Raw genomic sequence first — 11,461 nt, forward strand, 5'->3', positions numbered from 1 at the left:
ATAGACGCCCATGTTTTATTCAACAATGTGTGAGCTGGGCGTTTTTGTTTTTCAGCGATAATAGAAAATGAAAGCGCCCAGCTCAAAAACGAATAAATCCAAGACATTTATTCGTGGGAGGGGCCAGGATTCGTAGTGCACTGGTCCCCCTCACATGCCAGGACACCAACCGGGCACCCTAGGGGGCACTTTTACAAAAACAAAAAAAAAGGTCAAAGAGCTCCCAGGTGCATAGCACCCTTCCCTTGTGTGTTGAGCCCCCCAAATCCCCCTCAAAACCCACTGCCCACAAGTCTACACCATTACTATAGCCCTAAGGGGTGAAGGGGGGCACCTACATGTGGGTACAGTGGGTTTGGGGGGGTTGGACGACTAATAAGCATTAAGCAGCACAATTGTAACAGGTAGGGGGGGATGGGCCTGGGTCCACCTGCCTGAAGTCCACTGCACCCCCTAACAACTCCTCCAGTGACCTGCATACTGCTGCCAGGGAGCTGGGTATGACATTTGAGGGTGAAAATAAAAATGTGTGAAACATCATTTTTTTGTGGTGGGAGGGGGTTAGTGACCACTGGGGGAGTCAGGGGAGGTCATCCCCGATTCCCTCCAGTGGTCATCTGGTCATTTAGGGCACTTTTTGGGGCCTTATTCGTGAAAAAACAGGGTCCAGGAAAAGTGTCCTAAATTCTAGCTAAAAACGCATACTTTCTTCCCATTATCAGTGAAATGCGCCCATCTTTGTTCGGCAGATAACCACGCCCCAGTTCCGCCTTTGCCACACCTCTGACACGCCCCCATCAACTTTGTCCGCATCCGCGACGGAGTGCAGTTGAAAACGTCCAAAAATCGGCTTTCAATTATACCGCTTTATTCATTTTTGTGAGATAAACGTCCATCTCCCGATTTAGGTCGGAACTTGGGCATTTTTCTCGTTCGATTATAAGCTGGATAGTCATACATGAGAAGAAAATAAAAAGATATACTTACCCAAAGTCCATGGTGGAGAAAGATTCGCTGGAAACCTGAGAAAAGAGAAAAGCAAAAGCAAAGAATCAAATTCTTGGTAAACTATTTTTACGTGGTTTAAATACACAATAGCATCTACATTTCTCAAAGAAAGGTTAAAGAAAAGAGACACTTATCTGACAGTGCACTGGATGCGAGTTGATGTTTGCTTTACCTGTAGGGAGACAAAAAGTTATTTAAATAATAAAAAAGTATTAGATGTTTGGTTATAGAGCTTTAATCAAAGTTTGATCAACTGTGCAAGTGAGTTGAGTTTGTGTTCTTTTTAAATGCTTAAATTATTCTATTAAAACTGTTCTAAACAAAATGGAAAACTGAGTTTGTTCTCCTTTATCAGAAAAATCCTGAATTTTAGTTTAACTTCCTCTTCGGTTCTTTGAGAGCCGAAGACGAGGATAGTATTCTGAACTAGTCCCCTATTCCTAAGTGTATTCCCAAACAGCAGCCACGATTACAACATCGCTGTTCTGGGAAACTACGTCTTTTGGAAATAACCCTGGGGGGGGGGACTAGCCACATTATCCCAGGAGTTTGAGGGGGAGGAACACCCAGTCCTGTTTTTAAGTAGGAAATTAACATCTGCGGAACAACACTATGCAGTAATAGAGAAGGAGTGCTTAGCTGTTAAGTGGGCAGTGGAAGTATTGAAATATTATTTGCAGGGCCGACCTTTTACCCTTATTACGGATCATGCCCCACCAAAATGACTGCAGCAGACGCAGGGACATAACAGTCACCTTACTAGGTGGTATTTAGCCCTACAGGCCTTCTCTTTTACTGTACAGACATCCCCACCAGCAAAGGAACGATTTTTAACATGTGGGAGGGGGGGAGGAGAGCAGTGCGTGGCCTCCAAAACCACCCCTAGGCCCACCCAGAAATGGTTTGCTAGCTATGCCCCTCATACTCTCATACTGGTACTAAGGTTATATGGGTATAATCAAGATACCAGCAATATTCATACTGGCATCCAGATAGTGACCTGGAGGGGCATAATCGAAAGGCACCGGCGTATTTTCGAAAAAGATGGTCGGCCATCTTTTTCGTTAATGGTTGGCCCCCCCCCCTCACATGCCAGGACACCAACCGGGCACCCTAAGGGGCACTTCTAAAAATAAAAATAGCTCCCAGGTGCATAGCTCCCTTCCCTTGGGTGCTGAGCTCTCCAAATCCCCCCCAAAAAACCCACTCCCCACAACTCTACACCACTACCATAGCCCTTATGGGTGCAGGGGGGCACCTACATGTGGGTACAGTGGGTTTTGGGTGGGGTTTGGAGGGCTCCCATTTACCACCACAAGTGTAACAGGTAGGGGGGATGGGCCTGGGTCCACCTGCCTGAAGTGCACTGCACCCACTAAAAACTGCTCCAGGGACTTGCATATTGCTGTCATGGAGCTGGGTATGACATTTGAGGCTGGCAAAAAAATGTTGTCAAGTGGGGGTTTTTTAGGGTGGGAGAGGGTTGGTAACCACTGGGGAAATAAGGGGAGGTCATCCCCGATTCCCTGCGGTGGTCATCTGGTCAGTTGGGGTACCTTTTTGAGGCTTGGACGTGAATAAAACGGGACCAAGTGAAACTGGCAAAATGCTCGTCATCGCCGGTTTTATTTTTTCCATTATCGGGCAAAGCCGGCCATCTCTTAAACACGCCTTCAGTACACTGCCGGCACACCCCCTTGAACTTTCGCCGGCTTTACGACAGGAAAGTGGCGAAGGTGTCAAAAAATCGGCTTTCGATTATACCGATTTCGCCGGTTTCTGGAGATCACCGGACATCTCCCGATTTATGTCGGAAGATGGCCGGCGTTCACTTTCGAAAAGGAGCTGGCTGGTTAACTGATTGAATATTGTCGTTAACTGGATAACTTCCACCTCTGCTTTAACTCCAGTCCTGGACTACCCTTCACTACCTGGATAGTTCTGAGGCAGTCTCTCCAGATTTTCAGGAGTGTTATCCACGTAATGCTGCTGAAAATCCAAGTATGGACTACTACTACTACTACTACTTATCATTTCTATAGTGCTACTAGACTTACGCAGCGCTGTACACTTGAACACAAAGAGCTTACAGTCAAATTAGGACAGACAAACAGGACAAATAAGAGAAAAGGGAATTACTAAGGTGGGAATGATAAAATATGGGTTCTGAACAAGTGAGTAAGTGTTAGGAGTTAAAAGCAGCATCAAAAAGGTGGGCTTTCAGCCTAGATTTGAAGACGGCCAGAGATGGAGCTTGACCTACCAGCTCAGGAAGTCAATTCCAGGCATATGGTGCAGCAAGATAAAAGGAACGAAGAAGAAGGGTGCAGATAAGAGAGATTTACCCAGTGAATGGAGTTCCTGGGGAGGAGGGCAGGGAGAAGAACTTTAACTGCATAGGAGTCATTCCTACCCAGTAAGTCCACTGAATGTCAGCCTCTGTGTCTTTTCCAGTTTTCCCTCCATGCTTGATTTGATGCCATTCTGTAAATTTTCAGAGTTTTTTTAATACATAGGATGACTTACTATACACCCATTCTGTAAATGGACTAGCTTGCTACACACACACTGTAATTTAAACCAGTTCCTTATATCTTGATTAACTGTACAAAGCAGTGGCGTAGCCAGACAACCAATTTTGGGTGGGCCTGAGCACAAAGTGGGTGGGCACACAATTTTCTCTCTCTCCCCCAGCACTTCCCAACTCAAAATATAAATACTTTAGCTGATGAGGATCCCCAAACTCCGTCAGCTGGGGACCTCCATCAGGGATTGCCAGAACTCCTCCCCGCCAAGCCCAGCAGGCAGTAGCAACTCCTCGAGCCACTGATGCCAGCACCGCATACATGCTTAGTTGTCAGTGGCTCCAGGATGCTGCCCCCATCTGCCAAGCTCGGCGGAAGGAAGCTCCAGCCAGCCCCGGAACAGATCCCCAGCTGAAAGGGCTTGGGGATCCCCACTAGCCACAGCAAGGGTCAGGGCTGCTGTTAACCATGCTGGTGACCAAGGCAGAAAATAAAGAAGCCCCTCCCCCAATTCCCTCTCCTCTCCAATCTCTTCATCTGCCGTTAAAGTCACTGACAGACCCTCACAAATTACAGAACAAGGGATCACAAATTAGAAATAAAAATATGTAGACAAAATTAAACTGGGAACCTCAGCATGCACTGCAACACTGGAGAAAAAAAAACCATAAAAGCGCATTTCCTTTTCTACTTAACACAATAAAAAGACATCCACTATGCACATTTCCCAAAGCTAACATATTCCATTTAAAACATTCAAAATAAAATGATTTTTCTACCTTTATTGTCTGGACATTTTATTTTTCCATCATGTTGGTTCCAATTTCTCTTTCCCGCTTTCCTGTCTGTCTTCTGCTAATTCTTCAAGCGGCTGTCCATTTGTCTTTTTTCTCCTGTCATTTCATTTCCTCACTACACCTGCCTCTGAAATATTGATCTTTCCATTTTAGCTCTTTCCTTTCTGTCTCTGTACACTGAAATTTCATCCTCTTTCTAAATCTTTTCCTTCTTTTTACTTTTCAGATGTCTATCACATTTCCATTTCCTTTCACCCACTAGCTCTCCTATTCCCCATCTCTCTCTCTTTCCTAGCCTATCATTCCTTTCCATCTTCAATCTACGCAGCATTACCATATTTCTACCCCTGTAATCACTGTTCTCTCATTTATTTCCTTGTCATCTCCACTCCCTGGGCCTCTCCCCCATGCTTTCCACCATTCCCAGTGTCTCCCTCCCTCCACCCTTCCAGCCCAGCATCTGTTCCCTCTTTCTCCCATCCTCACCCTCTAGCCTGATATCTCCCTATCCCTTTTACCTCCCACCACCAGCATCTTCCTGTCCCATCTCTCTCCCCTCCCCTATTGTTCAGCATTTTTCCCTTTCTCTTCCCTACCACCCATTGTTCATCTTCTCTCCCTGGATCCATCTTCCCTCTTTCTCCCCTCCCCTGCTTGTGCATCTCTCCTTTCCTCTCCTCTCCTCCACCTTCATGTCCAACTTTTCTCCCTCTCCCTGCCTTGAGCCCCTGGTCTAACATCTCACTCCCACGCCACGCCACACCACACAGCATCTCTCCATCCTTCCTTCCTTCCCCTCACCTCAATGCCATGTTCAACATTTCCCCTCTCATCTCTCCCTCCTTTCCTTCCACTTCCATATCCAACACTTTTTTTCTCTCTGGTCCTTTACCAGTCCTATGCAGCCTTTCCCTCCCTCTCCCCACCCCACCCCACCCATATCCAACAATTCTGCCTTTCTTTCCCCTTGCAGCATCTCTCCATCCCTCCCCCCACATCAAACAATTATTCCTCCACCCCGCCCACCTAGCACTACCCTGTCTCACTCCCTCATCCCAACAATGCCCTTGTCTCTCCCTCTCTCCCTGACCCCTCAAGCCACCTACCAGCATGCTGATTTTTTTCTCCCTCCCCTCAGCCACCCGCTGACATGCTGCACCTATTTTCCCTCTCCCCCCCCCCTGCCAGCCACCCGCTGACATGCTGCACATTCCCCCCCCCCCCACCTATCTGCCAGCCACCCGCTGACATGCTGCACCTTCCCACCAGCCAGCCACCCGCTGACATGCTGCACCTTTTTCCCCTCTACCACGCCGCCAGCCACCCGCTACGTTTTTTTTTACCTACCAGCCACCCGGTCCAGCTCTTCATGTCTGCAATGGCGCCGCATCCGTCAGCACGCTGCTGCTACACGACTGCTTCCTTCCGGGCTGGCCTCATCTTCTTCAATACTCTTTCTGAAGAGGTGGGGCCAGCGCAGAGGAAGCACTCATAGCAGCATGCGCGCCGGAGAGCGCTGCGCGGCTCGAGCTAGCACTGCTGCTGGATTCGGAAGGGGATGACAGGGGAGGGAACAAAACTTGCGGCGCTCCGGTTGGGACTGGAGGAGGGAAAGCTGAAATTGTGGTTTTGTTCTGTATGAGGTGCATTCTTTGCTGGGTGGGCCTGAGCCCAAAGTGGGTGGGCCCAGGCCCATCCAGGCCCACCCGTGGCTACGCCCCTGGTACAAAGAACTTGCTTTGAGTTTAGCCACCCTTATATTTATCCCACCTGACTCTATACCACCCATCTTGTTTCCATCTATATATCTGCATTTGGCCCTCAGCTATGTGGTAAGCTGTATTGCAGAAAAGCATTAGTATCATAGCAAAGTTATTTGAACGTTCTAATTGTGTGTTTTTTAGATATTCCATCACTATTATGCTTGCATCATATTATGTCTCTGTTATTTATTTATTAGGATTTGTTTACCGCCTTTTTAATGAATTCACTCAAGGCGGTGTACAATAAGAATAAATCAAACATGAGCAATAGACAACAGCAGTAAAAATATAAAAATAATACAAAGTATGGCATAAAAACGTACCTTTTTGAAAAAGTGTATTCCATCAGTAATTCTGCTGTTTAGCCATCCTAATTGCTGCTAGCGTTTTATCCTTATTCTACTGCAGAATTCATGTGTTGTATCTTTTAACTTTTGTAATTCATGGAAGCCACATTGTGCCTGCATTTGTGGGGAAATGTGGGGTAGAAATGCACCATAAATAAATAAATAATATACTACTTACAATGGCATCACAATACGTAATAGAACATTTTAATTGACAGTGAAGGGTATAAGCAAAGATGGAACATGTAGAAAGGAGTTAGAGAATGAAGTGACTAAAGAAAGGTGCATATGAGGTCAGAGAGATGGTTAAATATTATCTCAGCTAGGGTAGGAGTTCACAAACATGTCCTGCTGCAGTATGTGCAGCCTGTGCCACTTCTTGTGTGTGTGAATGAGACTAACAAGTTAGATACTTCTTCCGTTTAAGGCCTGGTTGAAAAGCCAAACTTTCACCTGAAGTAGAAATAGTCTTGAATTAAGCAGAGCCTTTCAGGCAGAGATCATAGCTGCCCTGACAGGTGCCTGTGAGAGAAGATGGAACAGGCAGCATCTTCCTTTACAGGCAGTGCCTGAGGCAACTATGATCTCCCTTGTTGTAGCAGTCATCAGAGCAGAAGAGAGATCGTAGCTTCCCCAGGCAGTGCCTGTGAGGGAGGATGCTGCCTGTTCCATCCTTTCTCACATGCATCTCCTGCAGCAGCTATGATCTCCCGCATGCTCCAAAGCAGTGGCATCGCGAGGGCAGCTGACACCCGGGGCGGATCGCCGCTGCGCACCCCCCCCCCCCCGGGTACAGCGCGACGCACCCTCCCCCCTCCGTAGCGCAACACCCCCCGCCTGTGAGAACATACATGGAAGGCGGTGAGGGGCGGGCCAGAGGGCCAATCCGCCGAGTGCACGCTGCTGAGGGGGTGTCGGCGCCTCGCTGGTTCCTTGCTCTCTCTGCCCCGGAACAGGAAGTAACCTGTTCCGGGGCAGAGAGAGCAAGGAACCAGCGAGGCGCCGACACCCCCCAGCAGCAGGCACCCGGGGCGGACCGCCCCACTGCCCCCCCCCTTCCTACGCCACTGCTCCAAAGACCACACTGCCTGCAGCATTGTGCCTCTGCTGACCCAGTCAGCCCTGGCTCAGATCCTGGTGTGTGGGGAAAGGGGGAAGGACTTTTAGACACTGCCTGTGTGGGTGCTCAAAAGACCAGAGCCAATATGGCAGTGCCCAAAAATCACGGATGCAGAAATGGCAGCACTCAAATGGGACAATGAAGGGTTAAGTGACTTGCCCAGGGTCAAGTAGCTGCAATTGTAATTGAACCCAGTTTCCCTGGTTCTCAGCCCGCTGCACTAACCGTTAGGCTACTCCTCCACTCTCATGCTCATTCAATAAAGCTATCCTAAAAACATGACTGGCTTGCAAGATGGATGGGACAGTTGTAGAAATCAGTGCTGTAGAAGTTGTAGGTTAAAAAGTGGTAAATAAATCCTGAGAATAAAAAGAGAGTTTTGTTTGTTTTAAGTTCTACAGTAAGCAGCCACCAGGCTGACCTGTTCCTGCCACTTAAAAAAACAATGCTATATAAACATAAAAATTCAAGGCTCTCCTGGGCCGAGGTTCCAAACCTAATGCCAGCAGTAGAGGTGCTTAGCACCAGGCCAGCACCCGCATTAACTCAGAATGCTCATTGGCTCTCATGCAGGAGAAATGTGTGTGCCAAAGATTAGTGCAAATAGCAAGCAAATGTAGCCAAGTGGACGTTAATTAGGTCATATCCTGTTCCTTACCAATACTCAGAGAAGAGCACACAAAGCAAAGTCACAATACCACTGAAAATAATAATGCCATTTCAGAGCACACGTTGGGGTGTTTGAAGAGAGCATTTCCCATGATTTTTTCTTTAAATGCAGCTGGTTTTTATTTAATTTGGAAACAGAAGGAAGCCCGTGCAAACAGTGGCGTAGCCAGAAGGCAATTTTTGGGTGGGCACTAGAGTTGCCAACTTTTTGAAAGAGAAAAAAAACCCAGCCACCTAATACACCCATGCTTTACCCCTACCCCACCCCATGCTGCACCTCTACCTCATTCCCCATTACTTCAATGAGGGTAGCAGTGCAGGCTTCAGTGGCCAATTAATTGAGAGCTAAAGGAAGTACAAGGAACTGCACTCTTCTTCAGCCCCCATTGAGCCAAGGTCCTCCAACACACATATGATATTGAAAGCTAAACACTGAACCCCAAACACATTCTGCATCCAGAGCACCTCCTGGCCTTCCATCAATAATAGATGCAGAGCACAGCAAGGACATTTCCCCATAAAACTCACCATACAAAGAAATTCTGGTAATCTCAATAATAGACATGTTGTAAAGTAATTTTAAAAAATCTACAAACAAAAAGTCACTCAGAATCTAGAGCAAATCTACCATGCCAGCACTAACTTCCAAAACAAGGATCCTCTACCTATGAAAAGCGGCTCTAAAATATTGATACATCTATCAAGAAAACTGAACAAGCCAAATTACTACAGAATGCTACATAGAAACTTCATGGTGACAGAATACCTCGTGGCCACGCACACAGAACACAAGAGCCAAATACAGAATAAGTGACCACAAACTCTATAAATATAAATTAAACTGAAACCCCAAGAAACCAGACCTTGCATGTAGTATAACACTAGAGAAACAAAAAAGAAAGGCATTTCCTCCTGTGCAAAATTTAAAGGTATCACATGCCAGGGATGATGTTTTTTTTTTTTTTTGGGGGGGGGGAGGGTGCAAATAGGGCAATTGTGCTTGGCTTTCTGGCCAGAGAGAGCCCCAAGCCTGCCAGAAGCTGAAGAAGGTGCAGCCTGGTAATGGGCTTTGGGGTCCTCTCCTAGATTTCTTCCCTGGGCCCCAGCCATGTCTGACATTTGCCAACTCTGACATAATCTAATCACAAAATAGAAATAAAAATAATTTTTGTACCTTTTTGTTGTCTGGTCATTTTATTTTTCATATCATATTGGTCCCTGTCTCTGGTTTCTGCTTCCCTGTGTCTTTCCTGTCCATTTGACATTTCTTCTGTCTCCATGTCCACCATCCATCTCCCATCTCTGTGTCCATATATTTCATTATTCAGAATCTCCTGTGTTCATATCCCCGCATCCATCATCATTCCTTTGTGCACCCATGTACCCCATGCCCAGCATCTCCCATCTGTGTTCCTATTCTCCCTCTTGTCTGGTATCTCCCCTCTGTGTCCATTATATCTCTATTCTCATACCCCCCCCCCCCCCCCCATGTCCATTGTATCTCTATTCCCATATCTCCCTCCCCACCCCCATGTCAGGCATTGCCCCTATGTACCCATATGTCATCCCAATACAGCATCTCATCTGTGTCCCTGTCCCCATGCTCCCATCCAATGCTCATCCCTTCTGTTTCTCTGTACCTCTCTATGTCCCCTTTCTCCCTCCCACACACCTTTCCTCTCTAACCAGCAACTTCCCTTCTCTCTTCCCTCCCCCTTATGCATCTGGTTCATTCTCCACTGTGGGTTCAGCATTTGACCCCCCCCCCCCATTCCTTTATCTCCTTGATCCAACATCCTTCTCCCTTTCCTCTAACACTAACCCTTCCCCCTCTCATAGGTCCAGTACTTCTCTCCCTTCGTTCTCGCCCCCCTTGCAGGTCCACATCTCTCCCTCTTCCCTCCAGTCCTCCCCTGCATATCCAGCACCTCTCTCCCTTTGCTGCAGTCTCCCTTGCATGCCCAGCACCTCTCCCCCTTCCCGCCTGCCCTCCCCCACAAATCCAGCAGCTCTCTCCCTTCCCTCCCACACCCTCACCCAGCACCTCTCTCCCTTCCCTCCCACCCACATATCCAGCACCTCTATCCCTTCTCTCCAGCACCTCCTTACATGCCCAGCACCTCTCTCCCTTCTCTCCAACCTCCCACCCACAAGCATACATGTCCAGGGCCCCTTCCCTCCCCTCCAACCCCCATGTCCAGCGCCTCTCTCTCCTCCCACAGTTCCGGCACCGCCAGGGCGCTACCTCCGTGTCTTCCTTACCCACCCGCCATCCTTGCCGCGGAACTTCTCTCTCTATGATCGCCGCCCAGCAGGAACTTCAAACAGCGCATCAGTGCTGTGTCAGAGCCTTCCTCTCTGCCGCATCCCACCCAGCCTGCGTAAACAGGAAGTTGCGTGAGATGCGTCAGAGAGGAAGGCTCTGACACAGCGCTGACGCGCTGTTTGAAGTTCCTGCTGGGCGGCGATCATAGAGAGAGAGCAAGTTCCGCGGCAATGATGGGTGGGTAAGGAAGACACGTAGGTAGCGGTGCCGGAACTGTGGGAGGGGAGAGAGAGAGGCGCCGAACATGCGAGGGTGGAGGGAAGGGAGGGAATTGGTTTGGGTGTAGCGCTTCTGGGTGGGCCTGAACCAAGACTGGACAGGCCTAGGCCCACCCAGGCCCACCCGTAGCTACGCCCCTGTGTGCAAATCTCTAAGCGGTGGTAGTGAGAGATGAATGTATGCAAGTGCACACAAATCCAGAAGTGAAAGCACACATTAGTGCCTGTTTTCTGTACTTAAATATAAGCTTTTCAGGTGAAAAAAAAATTGAGAAGCTTATATTTAAAGGTGCCTATGTGTGCTTTGCTTCTGGGCTTGCCTGGTGCATGCATACAAGAGCTGTCCTTATCGTGTTACTTGTGTACATGCACCAGGCATGTTCCTCCCCCTTGCTTTCAGTCAAACAGGGCACATATCATTTGCATCTTTTCAGTGCTGTAGCTACGTGGGGCCGTGGGGGCCTGGGCCCCCCCAAACAAAATTTTCTCGGCCCCTGGTTTTGCTGACAGGGGTCCCCAACCCCTGCCAGCTGAAGCGTTGTCCAACACCGGTCTCCGGTTCTGCCACGTTGCCTGCCCTGCTCTGTCTTCCCCTCACATCTGGCACGCTCCTTTTAGTGAAACTGAGCATGCTCAATTTCACTAAAAGAAGTGTCCAGGACGTGAGGAGAAGACAGAACAGGGCAGG

This window comes from Microcaecilia unicolor, chromosome 3 (genome assembly GCF_901765095.1).
Source record: "Microcaecilia unicolor chromosome 3, aMicUni1.1, whole genome shotgun sequence".
Taxonomy (NCBI): domain Eukaryota; kingdom Metazoa; phylum Chordata; class Amphibia; order Gymnophiona; family Siphonopidae; genus Microcaecilia; species Microcaecilia unicolor.